Source organism: Aptenodytes patagonicus, chromosome 1, assembly GCF_965638725.1.
Source record: "Aptenodytes patagonicus chromosome 1, bAptPat1.pri.cur, whole genome shotgun sequence".
NCBI classification, from domain to species: Eukaryota; Metazoa; Chordata; class Aves; order Sphenisciformes; family Spheniscidae; genus Aptenodytes; species Aptenodytes patagonicus.
The window spans coordinates 113292452-113313178 of NC_134949.1; the positions used below are offsets into that span (position 1 = coordinate 113292452).

At 37.4% G+C, this 20727-nt stretch overlaps 1 protein-coding gene across 14 annotated transcripts in view; it reads right to left on the reverse strand.

Moving 5' to 3' along the window:
* The window catches only part of ROBO2 (roundabout guidance receptor 2), a 484548-nt gene that overhangs the window by 350291 nt on the left and 113530 nt on the right, over positions 1-20727 (reverse strand). The gene's annotated exons all lie outside the window — the stretch shown is intronic.

The window sequence follows — 20727 nt, forward strand, 5'->3', positions numbered from 1 at the left end:
GTTCAGAAGAAAAGCAACATCCATTTAAAATAACCAAACTACAAACTACATTAGAATAATCAGCTAAAAATTGAGACGTTTGTAAGATAACTGCAGTCTCTGAAAATAATTTAAATAATGCAAATGTTATGATATTCTTACAAACTGGAGATACTAATGAGAACAAGAGTTGCTGGAACTTAACTTCCCGCTATTGTCATCAAAGCCATTCCCATGTTTGAGGTAGAAATCCAAAGTCAAAACTGTTAACAAGTTTAAGTGACATATATTCTTAAATTGCTGTTTACAAAGAGATACAGATTCTTAAGGAGTTAGAAGCAATCAAGACCTTAAACATTTTGAAGGCCATGCCTCTTAAAATCTGCCTTCTAGGTAGCTGATTCATACTGTACAGTCCAGCATGCTGTTCTCTTTTTACAGCATACAGACAGGGTAAGGACCAAGGCAACTAGCTGCAAGAAAGCAAAAGCATTCTGCAGGTGCCTAAAGCCAGCCAAGGGGCAACGCAAAGCCTATGCCTTAGGTCCTGCGCCACCCTGTCTTTGTCTACTCAGGGACGTTCAACCCTGGGAACCCTCTGAGAAACCCTTATGCAATCAACATCACTTGTTTCAATATCAATATATAATAACATGGTGTTATAATAGATAGCGTTTAATCTCCCTGTCTGGATATGGCAGAACTCAAATCCTTCCCAACGACAAAATGCCAGACAGCCTGAAACACCCCAGTCATGAGTCTTCTGGCCAGTCGTCTACAGGACTTATCTTTTCAAGGTCAGTTTTTTGACAGTTATCTGATGAGGACCTTCTTACACATATTCTGGGGCCTCAGCTGTTTCTGCCCAAATTACAGATTTATTAGCTACAACACACTGTGAAAAAAATATACTTTATATGAAAACAGAGTTATGAAAAATATTGGAAGCACCATTTCACTCCAAAGCCATGCTTCCATTATTACATGTACTCATTTTTTTACTCACTAGTATCCTGTACTTGAAAACAGGTATTAAAGGCTAGCTTCACATTCTGAGGCTTGGTTAAGAACCTGGCTAACCCACAGAAATTGAAATCCAAAGGGTCACTATTAATTTTGGAATCATACTCCTGACTAAAAGTGAATAGTAAGTTATTATGTTATAAATGACTGTTGAGATTTTCTGTGATCACAAGAGATAAGAGAAAACGTCTACATTTGAGAATAATTCCTTTCACTTTCTCTCTCTGTGGGTTTTCTTTTCTATATACAGTCAGATTAAAAAAGAGAAAGATCTTCTGTGACCTACAAAAAATGACAAGAGAACTCAAGGCAAGTATATTATTAAACAACAGTTAACTTAAAAAAAAAAAAAATTCCTTTCAGTAGCTATCCCAGACGATGTGGACGGAAAAACATTTTTATTGAATTTTTGTTCCCTCGTTTTTCTGATAGCTAAAACTCTCAAATTGACTTTTACTATATATGCACAGGTTAGCAACCTTTCTTGCTCAGAGATTTCTTTCTGATAAAGTCTCTATTTTCAAGAGAATTGGAATTGTAGGAAGAAAACCTTTCTCCCACTGAGACATTCACCTGCAGCAGAATTTCCAGCAGTAGTAAAATGATGCTTCCTAATACATAGGACAGGTTGTAATATAAGCCTTTTAGAGACAGAGGTGATCTTGGGCTGTTAACACAATTGAGGAGGATACTTAAAAAAATGAACAACAAAACAACAAAAAAACCCAATCTTGTAGAACAGTATCTTGTTACTTTCCAAACCAAATAAAGAAAATCATGCAGATCTTTCTGAAGTCAGCTACATGACTGCCAAGAAAAAAAAAAATCCTGTCTCAAACAGGAATAATGGCAACAAGGTATACTTCTTAACCAAAGTCTCATCAGGTAATCTGCATGTGCAATGACCAAGCAACAAACAAGTAATCAATAAACTCTTACTTTCAAATCTATTACTTTTGTGAGAAAGCAACTAGTCACATAAAATAGCTTACCTTAAAGAAAAAAGTGTTTGCCTGAAGTCCTGCTAATGAACTGAACAAGTGTTAATTCAAAATTAATGATTTAAAGGATTTCAAGAGCCAAGGCAAGCATTGAGATGAACAGTAACACAGTTGATCTTAGAAACCAAAGATGTTCCTCTGAGAGCCTAGAAATTCATTTCTAGGAGCTATACTGCGTTGAATGATTGGAGATGAAAATGAAAGGTCTTGAACATTCTGATTACCTTAAAAACTTGCAACTGTTTTTTTGTATTTTAGAAAAAATACATTCAAGAAAAAAAAGGTGTAGATCTGTGTTTCAGATTGTTTTGTGACACCTGAAGGCTAAAAGCATGTCCAATGTAGAGATCATACTGTGTGACTAAACAATTGATGTACAATTTGTAAGGATAGCAATTTACCTGTCAGTTAAGAAGAAAAATACTACAAGCCTTATTTCAGTTTCTGAAACCTTACAGAATCCCTACATATTTTACTTTTCAAATTATTTATAAGCTCCACTTACACCATATGAAGAAAACCTTATTCGGACTAATCCTTTTGAGACATCAATTGCCCAATTTTCAGTAGTTTGTCCATCTGAAGTCTCCCTAGACTATTTAGCAATTCTAGAATGATACTCAAATTAAGCACCCATAAATGGCAATTACCAAAGTCTGCCATTATTTTCAGTTCTGTTTACAAGTATGGCCATTAAAGCACGCCCAATCTTTATTAAAATTGCCTGGATAATAACAGAGTAGAATTTCCCCACTGTTTTCCCAATATGTTTTGAGAAAAACACTTATTTACACTGTAAATGCTGTAAAAAAGTCTACTTAATGAATAGAAATTAATATTTAAGAAACACTGTCAAACAGAAATCTGAACTTTCACCTGAAGATGTATTGAGACCATTAAGTCTGAACAAATGTATGCCGTGAATAATTTGGTAATAATAGGGCATTCTGTACTGTTTCTGTAAAATCATCTTTTTTCTGTATCGCATATAGCCATGCACTGGAATAGTGCCGCAGACCTAATTGAGGAGAAAGACTGCATAATATTATAATTTTGAAAACTAGTAACCGCTGGTTGCCTCATATCTTCAGTCTTTTTTTACTTTAACCTTGAAAGTCTCTTGAAAACGCAGCAAAAAAGCTTTCAGAACTGCTAGCAGCCATTTCCACATGGCTCAGTCTACAATGTCAGTTTACTCTGTCTCGTTACCTGACATCTCCACTCTATTCAGAGTTCATCAAACACAGCCACTCTTCTGATTAATGGCTAATTTATTATTTGCCTTGCAAATGTTTATCTGCAGGGAGATGAGGTAAATATACTTCAGCTCTGACAAGCACCATGACCACTGTGTCCCTGCCTGATGGAATGGTCAGTTGATGGTGTCCCAGAGGAGTTGTGCCCTGCCTTAGGTTTCCCAGACAGTCCTCTGAAAGGTGAAGTATCTATTTTTAATGAGTACAGTGCAAAATCAATTAGCTGGTGGCTTAGAAAAAGAAATTAATAATCACGTTTATTTCGTGTTTTCATGAGACCCATCAAAAATAACCTTCCATATTGATCACATGCATTGGTATTTTTCTGCAGGCTGAAGAACGATTTCTTTAAAATAAAAGTATAAAAAAATCCCTATATCGATATATCATACATAGTCTTTCATATCACCAACCTGAAAAATGCTATAGCATAGCCAAAAAAAAGCACTCAAGGAAAATACAATTTCAGAAAGAACAGAAAAAGAGAAGATAAGTGTCTGATGTAATTCTCTAATGCCATTCAGCTGGGAGACAGCCAACTTCATATGTCATATTATTATATCTCTACTGCAGCAGGCAATTCTTCCCAAAGTGCAATTTGTTATGAAATTTTCCTTGTACCTGGAAACTAACAGGTCTCAGATCATGACCTCTACTTGTGAAGATTCCTCTAAGCTCACCAATACAACCTTATCTTGGTGGGGAGGAACACTAGATACTCAAGAATCAAGAAAACAAAAGAAACTTGAACTTCCACAAACAGCAGTGTCATTAGATAATGCTAAAGTATCGTCAGTAGGCAAGAAAAATTCAGGTAGCAAGCAAATTATTTTAAGTTTAATATAGACTCATTGTATCAGAAAGGCAAAAACTACATCTCTCTTAATATGCATGAGAGAAGCTATGCTGGATTGACTATTTACCCTCACAATGTTGCCACTATACCTGTGTGCTATCAGTGGAGGGCAGCTTTAAAATCTTACTGTAACAGTCCCAGTGGTTCAACAGTCTCCATCATGAGCTGTCAGCAGCAGAAACAAACTCCTCTGTTAGGAATTACTCCACTGAGATCCAGAACATACAACAGAAAGAGTCGTGCTTCATAGCAGTGTCTCCTAACTCCTACTTGACCTGCTGCCATCAGGGGCCTAGAATTCAAGGGATGAAACATGCCTGAAAGGATGAGCAAAATCATTTTGCTAAAGTTTGGACTCTGTTGTTTGAAAGATCTAATTGCATAAGGGAATCAGAAGCACATATAAAATCTCTAATTTTCACTATACAGTGAAAAGTAGAAAGAATGTGCATGTGTATAAAATGCATAGGAAAAAAATGAAAGTGGCAGATGTGGAAGAATGGAAAAGAGAAAGGAACTAATATATTAAAGCAAGTTAGTTACCACATGAAAAGAGATTAAAAAGTGAAAAAAGGAGAAAAAGGACCTAAACTGACAAAAATTAACATATGTGTGGCCTTCATACCATATACTACCTACGACTGTGTAAATGTATATTGTACAAGGTACAGACAATAACCAGCACTTAGAATTTCAGTAGGTGTGGAAGCTATCCAAACACTACTGCAATGGGTTTCATGCAACTATACCACTTAGTCTGAAAAGTATTCAGACTATCAATTCCTCATTGCAAAGACTCTCTGTACCATTTTTCCACTTGTAATATGTTGGTCTGAGAGGCAACTTCCACATTCCGTTAGTGTATTCATACATTTGTCTTTGGAGAGGCACAATTTTGTTTAACTACTGACAACTACTACATTTTTTTCCTAATCCATTATGAGCAGGACCAGAGATATAGGCCTGTGGTAAAAGAACATGATCGTTCCTAAAACTGCTGCCTCCATTATCTCTCCTTGCTTCAGAGTAAGTGGTATGCAGGGAGTTGAGTGCTCTGCCCGCTCCTGTGCTTGCTGCAGGAGATCTTGAGAAACAGACCAGAGAAAAGTCTCAGCAGGATGCATATGTCAGGTAAAAGTTTAAAATAAATGTAAGTGTACTGTCAAAACAATAATTGAGGTTTGAAGAGAGTACATCTAAAACACCCTTTGAAAAGGTCCACTCAATCTAAAGCTTCTGGGAGGAGTGGCAAGGAAAGCAGTGAAGAGGAGAATACAGTTGATTGGAGATAAGCCAGATATGCTTTGCACCGTAAATCTAACACTTACATCTATGTCTAAGTCATGCCTTGGGTTTCTTTTTTTCCTGTAGCCTCATTCTCATCTCAGCTTCCAGAAGCAAGAGGAAGTGACAACTGTTAATGTAACGCACAACTAGATTCATTGGTCCTCAGTATGCACCACTGAAATCAAAGAAGTTTTACCTGTGATTTCACAGGAGCAGGACAAAGTCTTTTGCATAATGACTTGTAGCTATTACAAGATATTAATTCACAAGAAGTACATACATACACCTAGTATACATCTATGTAGTGTAAAATAAGGCTTTCAGGATCTAAAGTTTAGCTTAGTCTACATGTCCTGGACTGGCAAGTTAAATACCTTACACAAACACAAAGTACACACTCACAGTTTGCTGTCTGATTAACTGTTGGGGTAGTATTCAGAAGAAATTCCAACACAGGACTCCTAGAAGGAGCTAGGCATACACTTCAGACTTTTTAGCTTATAAATTTGGTATGTAGCTCCACTGTTTTGAAGTTCTGCAGAAAAGCTCTCTTTTTTCAGGGAGAACCACATGAAAATACAGTCCCTTGAAGCTTAATTCCCAATTAGGTTGCCAGTGACTTCTAGCAACAGTCAATAAATTTCCCAGGGCTAATTTCTATGTGGGCTGAGGAATACTCACTACAGTATGTGTCAGTGTCTAAGGCAGGACACTTTGGCCTTGTTATTCAGACATCATATATGTAACTAGGCCTGACAACTGCTGATTATATCTTTTTTAAAGCGCTGCTGCCTTTTTTTGTTTGCCAGTTATCCTCTGGTGTATATGCCAATGCAGACAATGTCCCATCACTGTAATTGTCACTCAGCTGTCTGTCAGTGATGAGAAGAAAAGGGTGACAGCCTTGACATCCCACCAATCATCCCTCCGGAAAATTGATATCGTCCTCCCCAGTAAACAACAGCTAAAGAATCGACCAGCCTTGCCGGCACGTCCCTGAACAATCAGCTTCCATTAAGGGCAGAAGCCACACATTTATCCCACCGTACTCCAATCAATAGTATGCTGACTTGCTCTACAGCCAAGCATGCCGCTGCTCAAGGTCTACATTTAGCACAGGCTACCTTTCAAACACTTTGTAAAGTCCTCTGTTTTCACATAAAATATCTTAATATCTTACTCCCATCAATTTGGCATATTCTTTTCAGTTCACAGGAAGTTTAGCAGATTTAGTTTCTTGATTAAATGTTATTTTCTTTAACAGTGAAATTAAGTCACAGTATGTAAAATCACTACATTTTTTTTACTACTTATCCCTTGTAGACTTGCATTTATATATAGTCATGCTTTAGAGGAAATTTAAGCATATTGTGTTAAAACTGGCCTTATTTAACATGAACTACAACGTGTTTACATACTGAAAATGCTGTCTGGCAATCAGAACAGTTTGTTAAACATGAAGTCCACAACCATTTATACATCACCTAGTAACCTAAAAGTGTAGACAATTAGCCTGGTAAAACAGTAAAATGATTGCAAGCTGGCACATCCAATCTTTCAAGATAAGAAAACCGGTTATTCACAACTCATGGGACATGAGTCTTCTGAGACAAAATTCCTCAACAGGGGAGGAAGAAAATAGCGGTCAGGAGGCTCACCTCACAACTTGCAAAAAACCTGCAAATCTGCAACTGCAGTTGTAGATTAGTACTTCACTTCATTACTTGACATGAGGCACTAAGTCAGCAGCTGTTACTGTCTCATTTATAAACATCTCTTCTATACACAAGTCATCTAGAAATCAGTTGGGGCTATTACAGTACCAAATCTCCTACACAGATCACAGGAGGCGTGACTATGCTGCCCACTGCCTTAACATTTGTAAAGCCGAGGCCCTCCATTTCTACTTTTGTGGTTTGACTCTCACTTGTAACCTTGCAACTTTTCATCAGCACACACTCCGAGGATACTGTGGCAGTGCTTCTCCTACCATCCCAAGTGCTCTTCTCGCAGCCTTGTGCTGGCAGATTCTGACCACTGTCACGGTGGTTTCTTGTGACTGGCACAGATGCCTGAATCACTCTCCACCTCTTGACTTTTAGCCTGCAAGTCCAGGCGAAGGTGTCTTCACCATTCCCCTCATGTCTTTTAGCTTAGAGTTTTAGCACACCACAGATAGCATAGCAGAGATGAGTCACAAATCCAGTGGGCAGGTTCCTATCATGTTTGCGCACACAAAGCTTAGCCACCAACCAACGTGCAACACCTGCACCTGATCACACATGCTCTCACCATTGCTACCAGTATCACAAGCAGGAACACCCACTCGGGAGTTTGAGCAGGTGCCGATATACTTACTGTGAGAGAAGTGCTTGGGGAAACCACCTGGTGCATCGCAGATGACACCTGTCCAAGGACACACTTTACTTCTCTTCCCAGGCAGCCACTAGGAAGAGGTCTTTCCTTCTCCTTCTCTGCCCCTCCTTTTTTCTCTTTGGTTTGTTGGTTTCGGGGTTTTTTTTTTCCCCCTAAGATAACTTTGAAGTTGATATATACCATCAGCTACAGACCCCACTAACAAAGCCTTGTGCACATAAGGATGCCCGAACATCCTTTCTGCACCATCACCAACAACTACTGACAGCAGATAAAATGACAACTGTTGGTAACCAGTGCAGAAATAAAATTTTCTGAAAGTACAAGGAGCAGAATTTGAATTTCCAAACTATCATCATGATCACAACATTGTGTCTCCAGACAAAATGTTACTATAAAACTACGGCAATCATTTATGTGATGGGAGACCTTCATTATTATTTGTAATGCTAAGACCCTCCACCATTATTTGAACTTGGGAACGTTAAATTCTGCAGTGATATCGATAAACACAAAAGGCTGTTTATTCTGTCTGCGACAGCTTTTGGCCTTCTAAAGAAGCATATTAGCATTAATAGCTACATTCTTAAATTCATTTTTTTAAGGAAATTTAAGGCTTATCATGATAGGTTTCCTTTGTTTGGGGGTCTAGACACTACTGGTGTAATGTGTAAACCATTAGGGAGTTCACTGTCCCCCTCACTTTGCTAAATGGACACAATCGATACCTTAATGGGAATGTTTGGAAGCATCCATAGGCAGACCAAATTGGCACATTACAACATTTTTTTCTAGCCTGTGCATTAAGTTCATTAACTTTTCTCATTTGAATTACAGATTTCATTTCTGTGATCAAGATGAAGACATGGCTCTCATTTACAAGCTCAGATTTTTGCTGTGTTAATGTTTTACAGGGAACGATAAAGTTAATGCAGCGGAGAGACATCATGTCACCCCTATTGGTAGACAATTACAGATAAGGTTCCAAATTCCAATAATCCTGATGGGAGGCACACAGGAACTTCCACAAAAGAATGACAAAAATATTAAGCAGAGAGGCCAAAAGGCTAATCAACTCTCTTAGAAATACATTCACGCTTGCCACAACAAGAGCACACCCTGAAAAAACAAAATGTGTTATTTAATTTAATTTCATTTAATGAGCAAACACAGCCCCATTTTCCTTCGCATTGATCATTAAATTGCTAATTAAAACCTTTTAGAAAGGTTTAAAGTTTAAATGAAACACTTCTCTAATTTTATTATATTGTACTTAGGAGAATTAATAAAGCTTTGGAAGAGAATTGTTTCTTACCAAAACTTCCTTCTAACTTCATAAGTTCAGATAAAATATAGGGTTATGCACTAAGGCACAGCACACCTCTTCCAAGAAAGTTTAAAACAGTCTTTCAAGAATGTGTTAACATATTTCAGTTAAGAACCAAAATATCCAAACTTGGCTGTTTTTCACCTTGAATTTGCTTATTCAAGAAATAAGCCTGGGCAAACTCCATGCACAGAAGCATTTATGAATTCAGGAGTTATTAAAAGAAGAATAGATATTAAAATCTTACTCAGAGTTTGTCGGTGAAATAGAAATAATGATAGAAGTGATATCCAGGCACTTAACTTGGAGGTAACTCTTACATTTTTGGTTTTCCTTCAGAAGCAGCAAATACAAACTGCTGTTAAATTCTAACTTTGGTTTCTCATTTCAGTAAGCATACACCTTCCTCTTCAAGACAATGCCATAACAAGATGACATTCAATTATGTTAAACTAATGGCAGCTGCAATAATATCTCCCCAAATACCTCAGTAATTCTCTAACTCTTTCAATACTGCCACTGAAACTACAATTCTGTTATTACTAATAGCAGCTCCATGTTCCTGCTCACAGTACGCATTTGCTCCAGATTGGCACAGACACACACAGGCAGATTGCTGCTAACTACACTACAGCACACAACATGAAGTCTGCTCTGGCCATGGGCTTTCATGCCAACTGTGGGAAGACTAACAATATGGCATAATGCCTGCTGCTGTCATGTTCACCTATCAAAAATGTTTGGATAAATCTGAATTACCAGCATGAATTTATACCTAATCTGCACTTTTCTGTCATGTGGCACCAGAGTTTTTGAACCAGTAAGAAGGACCCTCTTACAATCAGACTCGTAGCTCTCTCTTCTTCGTGCCTCGTACATCCAAAGAGCATATGTAAAACCCCTTTCCCAAACATCCATGGAGAATCTGCTAGTGTCTTCTCCTGAGGTTAAGCCCTGTGACTTCCAGGCAGCCTGTGTTGAGGGCTGATAGGAAATGGGTCCTTTTCACATATGTCCATGTGTATAAAAGACCTGTCACAACCTAGTCCAGTGTGAGTAGCTACCAAATATTGTATATAGCAGTATCAAGGAAGGTTAATTTGTTCAGAAAAATCACACTTGACTGCTCTCTCACACTCTCTTTCATAATCAAGGGTACTAATTTTGAATTTAATTTTAATTTCAAAGTAGCTACACTGGCCCCATTTAAATTCAAAGCAAGAGGTATTTAAGATCATCTCCTATTGTGACTAATAAACTTTGGCTCCCTTAACACAGATGCACGGAGGCGTAGGGGGAGAGGCAGAGGGAGAGACAAGTGTCAGTGGAAATTAATGTGCATGGGACTGCATACTGTTCAAAATCAGAATTTTAATAGGAATAAATGACCTTTGTTAATTGATTATAGATTTTTTTTAAATATACGGCATTATAAAATGCAGAGCATAGGGCGTTATACTGTAATATAAGTCACTCCACTGTTACACTTTCTGTCTATTTTAAGTTGGTGTATTAATAAGTGATGAAAATCCTCTGCCCGAGACCTCAGCTGGTTTTATTATATTTTCTGACTACTGGGAATGGTCAATTCTCACTCATATAATATTCATGGGTGTTTGATTTTTAATGGGGAGTTACATTTGCAGGCTTTTGTGCAGATTCTTCATTCCCAAAGAGTGGGTTTGAAGACAGAGGAAATGGCTGGATGCCTTTAAAACAATTAAGATGAAGCTGACATACATAACACAAATAAAGGGATTGGGGAGGCCAAGGATTAAAAGGATATTCACTGTAAGTTTGAGTAGTTACCCACCTATAACATTACCCAATGTTCTCCTACCCATATATAGCTATGCATATGCATTTAAGGAGGACTGCTTAGGTCAGATGCTTTCTTTTCAAATGGAAGAATACAAAATACCAGACATACACTTGCATCAAAATTATGACCAGCAAGATGTAGAAATAGTATTTCCACTCTGCCTTTGCAAATCCTCCTCTTTCTTTCTATTAAAGATACACTAAAAATTATCACCTTCACTAAACAAAGTCTAAATTAATACAATTACTAATGTAAATATTTACAGGTACACCACCATCTGGAGGATTTGTTTAACCAAAATAAATCATTGAAAATCCTTCATGATAAAGAACTTATGTCAAACATTTTTTTTTCCAATAGGATTTAGAAAATATTTAAGCCTCGAGAAAAACTATAGGAACTGACCAAGGGTGTTTGTTGTGTTTTCTATGTAGAATCCATTAAAAAAAAAAAATTAAGAAATCAACAACAAAAACAACATGAGCAAAATATTGTATGAAGATGCATACAAGATTATTTTCAGAAATAAGGGAATGTTTCCTTATTCTCAAGGCATTGTATTTTTTTTTTTTCTTTTAAACAAAGAAAATTACCACACACCAGAAACAATACTCCTTTTGAGTCTTGTTCAAAAGTACAAGCACTTTTGAAGTGCTTGTAGCTTTTTTTTTAAATCTGCATAGACTTGTTACACTATTGCTCCCAGCTCCCCATGAAAAGGCCAAAGCCTTCAGTAATAAATCTCTTTAGTAATTATCAGTTAAGTTAGAAACATTATGAAGGAAGAATTCACGGTAGCATGTAACCTACTCAACAAGTGGTTCCAACAAAGCAAAGTACATGATCCTCATTTCACTGCCCAGTATACCGAGGTGTGCAGCAGCGATTTATGTTAGTTACATGGCAAAACACATAGGCACTTTTTCTGGCCTGCCTGAGCCTTCAAAACAGAGCTCAGGGCCAGAACCAGACAAGAACCCAGGTATCTTCTTGCACTGAGCTTACTTTGGAGAAAAGAGGGAAATACTGACTCTTAAAACATCCCCAAATCATCAAATACTTGTGATGTGTTAATTGAGATCGGGGGAGGTAAACTACGAATTTTCTATATAAGACTGCATTCATAAGCTTAACATTTGGTAAATTAACTGTAATAGCATTCCCTGTCAATTGTGTGTCTATATTTAAGTTGTTTTACGTTGCTCCATTAGCAAATGAAGCATTATAAAATTATGCTGGGTTAGCACTTTCATGCAAGGAACAACTCTGTGATATAGATACAAAAATCCAATTCAAAATACATAAATATTATTATGACCATCATGTGTTGTGGTTTGGGTTCCCCCCCCCCCCAAATCCTAAATAAATAGCTCAAAGCCTCTGGGACCTGCATGCCCTAGACAGTCATGCTTCACTGGCTTTCTTCTGAAGGCAACCTCTTTCAAAGACCCTGTGCTACAATGCTATGTGAAGTAGACTTGTAATTATAAGTCTCTCCCAGTCCAGAGTACTCTTTCTTTTACTTGTGTAATTGGTTAACCTTTCAATCACATAAGATGCTTTAATAATATTTTAGATGCCCCTAATTTTTTAAGAAACTGAGAAACCCATACATTTCATCATCTGCTGAGAAAAGGAAGTATATACTGTAGTGATTTCAGCCCAGAGGAGAGTATGTCTAACTTTCACTTTTTAGTTAGCCACTGCTAACATGTTACTGCTGTGCAACTACATGATAAATATCTGCAAAGAGTATTCATTTCACGTTTCTGAAAGTGTATTCTTCTCTATACATTAATTTCTTAGAACTTCTACCCTTGACGCTTCTTGAATGGGAATACTGGAAGATTTACTCTGGGAGAAGGAGTCTCACATGGAAATTCTTGTGAATTTATGTTGATAGAGTACTCACCACATACAACTGTCTACAGCCCACAGTTGTAGTTAGGAAGATAAAGGATCCCATGTTTCATTTTCAATGTACATCTGCTACTCTCTAACCAGAAAGCTACTTTCTCTGCATCCTGTGATCACCTACCTAGCAGCCCCAAACTTCCTCTGTATTACCTGTATTGGATAAATTGCTGATGCATTTACTTTGAGCCTTTTTCTACTAAAGGCAATGGTAAAGATGCCTAATGAGATCAGCAATGTAAGAGTAAATCCTCTTTAAGTATACCGGGGTTTGGTTTCTCATGCTCACAGACACACCCATTAATTCTGTTCATGAACTGATAAATCATTATCTTAAATGTAGCAACATTTTCTGGCCCACTACTTATATTAGAAGGATGCTCCAGAGCAGAACACTGCTGAGGATTATGATCAAAACATGACAAAATGTAACAGAAAACTACCAGCAAGTTTTTCATGAAAGAAGTTACTAACGCCACACTGAAAAGAATATCACAGTTCCCTGTGTTTCTCCAGCTGATGTATAAATGAGCTCTTAGGTGGAAAAGAATGGAAAAAATCCTGAGCACACTTAACCAAGCATATGAAAAATTAGCTACCCTGCTGTGACAATATATGAGTAATGTATACTCTGTGTGGCGGGGTCTACATGCGTTGGTACATACAAATGTAACATATGCAGGTAAATTATGATTACACACCTGTATGTGTGTATAATTGTTTTTAAAACTAATTAACAATGGTATTATGTTGGTTATACTCATATTATGCTAATTCATACAGCTCTAGAGAGAGAAAGAGTCCTGCTGGATACTATCATCTTTGTCACAGGAGAGTTCAACCACTGTGCCCTCCGGACTATCCTGAGCAGATTTTTTTTGGTGTTTCTCCTGTGTTTTGGCTGAAGAAAGTAGCAGGACATTGTGGAAAACTGTGTCATCCAACTGATCTTTCAGTCAGGTGGGCTGAAAGATTGGAATATGAAGCAACAAAACAAATAATCACAAAACTATCTACTGTAAACTATGATCATTATGCCAATTAAATTCCTATTAAACTGTAACTTTAGAAGCTTTTTATCCTTGAAGACCATGTAAAGACTGCTCCTTAGAACAACTTCTGTGAGTGCTAGCTACTGTGGACAAAGAGGGATCAAAAGAAAAGAAATTATTTTTTTGCCTATCCCTCCAGCAGACCCTGGAGAATACGTTTCACACTGAAGAACTTGCCAGAGTCTCTTGAACTCAGAGTATGAAGCAGGATTTTAATGGAAAATTAAATTTCACCCCAAGCAGTGAGCTACAGATTGATATTTTCTCTTATTCAAAAACTCATACACAAAGCTGGGGTGTACAATTTGCATGTAAACTACAATATTACCCTCCCCTCTCTAGGCAGACAGATTCTAAGGGAACCTAAGACTGAGTATGTAGTCTTTGGCTGTTAGCCTATTAATTCAGGCACGCAAAATCATGTTGTATGAAACCTTCACCATATTTCCCATTAGAAAATCTGCCCAACTCCCATAACACTGGTCAACATCTACTTTTCAAAAGAGAAGTCTATGATATGCCAGGCTTTTTACTTGGCTTTCCTTACGCTTGTCTTCCCTTTCTCTCCCATTTTCTAATCATTTCACATCAAGTCCTAAACTGTCAAAGACACACAATACTTAAAACTAATCCTTCTCAGATATTTTAAAACCTAAAGCCACACATCACTCTCCCAAGATGGCAGATAAAACACATCCAAGATCTGGATTTCCATCCAGGACATATTATGACAGCTGGAAATGCACAGAACTTCTTGTGTACTCATGTTTTGTTAGTGCCAATACCCTTCTGAACCAGAAACACTTATTTTATTACCACTATGTCAAATCACGGATTTGCATGCTATAGGTGATAGTAGGTGCTATGTGAGTAAATTAGATTTTAATTGCTTTTGAATTTTGAGTTATCAAAGAGTTACTAAATTGATTTTCCCCTCTTAGAATGACTATAATTTGTCAAAAATACAGAATTTAAGAGTAAGAGAAAAGGCTGCATTGATGACACTTCTGGGGAGTGTAAAACTCCTACAGCAGGACGAATGGGAATGCCTTGTTTTGCTTTTCTCTTCCATTAACTCATTCATATTCTTATTTCATAAGTCCTGCTCCTGCAAAATAGCCATGCAACTTGCAAAATACTGAAAGCATATTTGGGTGAACCTACCCAAAATCTCTGACACCTTGAGCGGCATCAGAGTAGGTGGGAAATTAATAAAACACTACACTATTCAATGCATTGCTGCAAATTATTTATTCCCATTCTGATACCGCATGCACAAACTGCCACTGTTTGATGAATCACTGAGGAAAATGGGATCTGACAAACAGCTCCTCTTTCAGCAGCTGCGTACTGTGACAGCATCAATAGAAAAACACATCATTGGTTCTAAAATGCCACATTTTTACCATTTACACTGAATAAGACATGAAACTCTTTAAGAGAAGCGGCACTATGTTATCATTAAGGCCTGTTGACACTATGGAGGGTGTGCTTTGAACTCTATTCTGTCATCACTCTTAATCTGCAACTAATCGAATTCCACTCTAAATAGAGGGAAGGGCCGTCTGCACGTTGACAACAGTGCCAGTGATGAAGTATTGCACCCTTTAAAATCTCATTTACAGATTGGTTTCATTACCACCCACAACTGGCTTAGATCCATGAGGGAACACACCTGCTCTCATTAGAGCCACGTGATGTCTGCTGTTAACAGTATCTCCATGCAAATAGGGCAACACGAAGATGAACGCTCTGGAAACTATCTTTATCTTTCTCCCGATTGGCTTTTCCACCTTCATTTTGGGAGGTAATACATACGCAATCTGTTGATTACTCCTAGAGTTTACTGATAGGCTTTACTGACAGTTTCACAGCTACGGACTTTTACTGTACTGTTTGGCTTCCGTCTTCCATTATGCAGTATTTCCAATCTTCTTCTAATGGACAGATGTTCATTATTTTCTACTGCAGATGAGTCCCTTATGCTAGGCAGTCTTCAAAAAGTAATGGCTGAAAAACTGAATTCAAAACTAAGAGTATTTAGATGTATAGAGAGCAATTATTTTTCCTATGGAGCTTCTGAGTATTTAGCATTATAGATCTATAACATCAAAACAGGGGCTGTTGTTTCTATACATCCATAGCAATCAGAATATGTGTTGAAGGCCCATTAATAATAGCAAATAAATTCAGCACACTGTTAACAGGTTTACTGACAGTACATGCATCCAAATACTGAGATCAAACCATGGCTGGCCTTACAGAGTAGCTACCATACCTGCTACTTAAGTAGAAGATGGATGGAGTATAAAACATCCTGAATTTCCTGTTCCAGGGGAATTAAAATAAATATTTTATCATAACAAAACCCCAGGTCTGGAGTGTTCATTCAAGCATTGCTTAGAGAGAGAGAGAGAGAGAGAGAACTTCACTTGATTGCAGCTTGACAAGAGCTAATACTTAGCAATAGGAACAAACTGTTATAAAAAAATCATTGTTTTCTACTCTGAGAACCACCGTTACACAGCAAGTAAATATAAAGCAGTAAGCTTGCTCATAATTTGAGGGAATCATTACAAATTCATGTAAAAAGTACCATTAAGCTAAGAAACTGAGTATCCTTCCACCCCAGAGCAACTCAGGTATAGTTTTACTAATCATACTCTCCCAGAACCTTGCTTTTATGACATGTATCACATACCATGTAAAGGGATCTCAAAACTATGACATGCTATATCAAATACCTTTTCATCAGTAAGATATACCAGGAGTGCAAATAAAAACATCTCGAAATGCAGATGCTTCCAGCCTAGGGACTCCGTAACTAAAGTCTTTCCAACTGTAAGTCCATAGCATGCTGTTCTAATTATAGAATCAGCTTTCCACTTTGAACTCATATACAAATCCATGTACATAATGGCACAGAAATAAATACCAAATTCCACCTTATGAAGTCAACCTGCACATCATCACTTGGAAACTGGATTTTTATTTCAGCTTATGTATTTATGTGTTTGCATATATGTGCTTGTGAGCAAAACAACCCTAGTTTAAAGCTGGTTTTCCGTATTACACTTAATCCTTTTTAGCAAAATCAAGAAGAGCATAAAAGTTAAGATTTAGGTATTTGAAGTGATATTCCTTCTTTTTTTCCTGAAATAATATGGTGCCCTTTTTGTATTACCTGAATACATGAAAGAATGCATTTGTCATTTCAGTTAAAGGGGCTTATTGTGGTTGTTTTCAGTCTACCAGGCATCAAGGTAAACCAAATAAAATGTTCTTAGATCTAAACAGGAGTATCTATTTAGCTTAAATTACTTTTAGAACTGCTTTAAGTTAAATCAATAAAACTTTGCTATATATGTAAGGTCTGTATAAGTCCATATAAACCAACATCTACAATAGGAAAAAGAGGCAAGGGGAAAGACAGAAAAGAATCAACACTAAGGCAGACAACTTCTTTGGCACTTTGAGTTTAATATTGTACAAGTGTTAGTTAATCCTTAAAAAGGTTTATGCTCATTCTGTAGTTGAATTAACTGAGATTGTTTATAAACAAATCTGCCTTTAAGTTTTTTGATTAAACTGAAATAAAAAGCTGAAAATCATCACCCCTATTGGAAGTCCTGCAGATTTCCTTGGAATTTCACCCAGGTTTCCACCCAGTCAGCTGCACTAAAAACCCTTCAAGAAAGCTACTTTGTGTATTAAACCACTGTAACACTCCCGTTGAATAGACTGAGGTAAGACTGAGCCCAGAAACAAGAAATCAAAAATCCACCTCCTTCTTCCTGCAGCTCCAATCTTTCAGAAGTAAACTTGCAGCCGTCCCATGAAATGACGGAATTTTAGAAATTCTCAGTGGATATGCAAGTGTCTCCACTTTAACCAGCTCAGTCCTTGGATATGATGATGCATTTTACTGGACTCTAATACAGCCTGACTTGAAGTGAAAAGCAAAAGGATTAAGAGCAAGTCAACACATTATTTATGATACAGTGCTGTAGAGAAGCACAGCTCAGAAAGAGGTGTTGCTAAACACACAAATATATGGCATTGGTTTCCCACATCTGTTCTCTTAACAATACTCTTGGCTTGCCCATAAACTCTTCTAAAACCTTGCCATTAAAGTTCACATGACCTTTAAACTATGAACAACTTTTGAAGAAGTTAAATTTTCACACAGGAAACATTCCTGTTCCTTAATTAGTTCTTAGCCAAGATAGGCAACACTGATATTATGGCCAGAATCTCCCTTTCATTGCAGACAATGAATTGGAACATTGTAAGTACAGATAGGTTATAGCAATGTCATCCTACTTTATCAGTCCTTATTAGAAAGGTCACTTTTAAAGCATATTTCTGCTAAGGCATTTAAACAACAACAATTAATAAATAATTCTGTACTTCCCATCAGCAGGCAATGTCCAGCCACTTCCCGGGAAGTAGGGCTTCAGTACGCGTAGCGGTTGCTCCGGAAGACAAACATCATAATAAGGAATGGCCCCCCTCCTCCTCCAGCTGCAATTGCAGTTACGCAGCAACTTTTTCCCCTTCTTAAATATGTTCTCACAGAGGCGCTACCACCGTCGTTGATTGGCTCGGCCTTGGCCAGCGGTGGGTCTGTCTCAGAGCCGGCTGGCATTGGTTCCATCAGATATAGGGGAAGCTTCCAGCAGCTTCTCACAGAAGCCACCCCTGTAGCCCCCCCACTAACAAAACCTTGCCACACAAACCCAATACACCCTGTCATTTATTTGCTTCTTTAAGCAGCTGAGTTTCTATAGCCACTTGCTATAATGACACAGCAAGCATTTGGTGGCTACAAGAGTATTCTAAATGCAACCTAGTGTGGCTAAGAAATGGGCCATACACAGTCCTTTTCTGCTGATGAACAATTATGAAATGGTAGTTTTACAGATATATTCTTGTTTCTTGCCTAGCTCCTTTGGTGGGCCTTATGCAGTCCCTATACAGTAGATTATAAAGCACCTTTTTTTTTTCCCGTATTCCCCTTCTTTCCCTATGAGGTACACTAGGAAAACAATATTGCTCAACCCTCTGCATTTAAAACTAGATACTTTTAAGAGCTCTTAAGCTCTTTAAGAGCCTTAGTACCCAACTTCCATTTTGAAATGAAGATTCTCCCTATTTCCCCTAAGCTGCTCTAAAAATCCCACCTCTAGAGTGTGTGTGTGTGTGTTAATTCTAATTAATTTTTTGGCAGCAGATGAAGTAGTTTTAGGCACAGGGTTATAAAATGCAACTCTCTTTCCAAGAGAAGTAAAACAGATAGTCTCATTCACACTTTTGCCCTTTGCAAGTCACACAATCTTCAATCATCTATACGTCTTGTGTTCGCCACTTCTGTGAAATATAAACAGATGGGTTCTAAATGATTTTTCACAGAAATGGAACTTCCATTTTCAGAGCTGACTACCTGCAATATATCCTTTAGAATGCTGCTCCTGAGAACTTAAAAGAAAGAGACCCTGATTATCCCCCACTTCCTTTCTGCCAACCACATGCTTTTTCTTATTCAAATCCTCCCTTAAAATCAACTTTCATTAGTTCCATATTAGGCCCTCTCCAGTGATATCTAAACTATCCCTCTTTTCTGTAATGTGCTTTTTTAAATTATATAAATATAAATACTGTAAAATAATACCATATATTATATTGTATTATATATTGTATAAGACAATATTCTTATGCAAAGTATTGTATGAGCTTTTTTATGTTTTGTTAAGCATTACTTATATTTATGATGCTACCTAAATGTTTAACAGCACCTCTAATACAACCAGTGAGTGTGGAGGTTTTGAAGGGAATAATTATTATAAGATTTAAAAGAAGTTAGGAATACAGTAATATTAGGGACTAGAGAGCACATTTTGTGTAGTGCTCTGTGTTGAAACAGTACACAGGAGGTTATGATTCTTGTAGGTATTGTAGACCTGTAGGTATTACCACAACATAAACAAAGAAGCTTAAGGATAACCTTAAAAGGTAGACTTATTACATATCAACACAAACAACTTTATTGCAGAGTACATTCCTGCAACCGTTACCAACAGTAGTCTCAAGAAAAACTCTGGCATAATTATTCTGTACGATTTCACTTGACATCAGGACATCTTATTTTGGTATCTAAGCAACTGCATCTATAAATTCCTGCTTACCAAGATTGACTTCATCACCAATGGACAGGCTAAGACTTCAATGTTGGCAGTTGCAAGAATGCTCCCCCATTTGCCAATAGGCTGGGTAATGACAGGGCTGACCAGCACTTCAACAATACAGTCATTATAGCAATAGTGACTACTAAGTAATGATTAATAGCAAAAGGATTGGGAAGCAGAAGGAAATTCAAAGAGATGAATGAAAACATAAAGATGAGTGAGAAGCAGAGAAGAAAGGGCTTTCCTAAGCAAAGCCCCACAGTAATACCTCCTGACATTCTCTGGCATTTAAAAGGCTTAACAGGGAAGTTGATGAATTCATGATATTTATAGGACCCGACAAAAGGTAAGCTGTGAATAAGCAGTAGGTGGAAAATGGTGATGAACAAGCACTAAACCTTTGATTAAATATATAAATAATTTGTAACATATTTCAGAAGGTCATTCCTCCCCCCTCCCTAACATACAGTTCATCCATAACATACTAATTATTACTTTATCTTCATCTATTAACCTATTGAATACATAAGTCATATTTAGCATTACAGCATCCTTTGTGTGTCCATCCCTCAGGCCAAACTGGGCACCTTTTTATGCTAAGAAACTCCCCTCTGAGCTCCTCTTTGCACATTCCTGCCTAAGGGCAGGG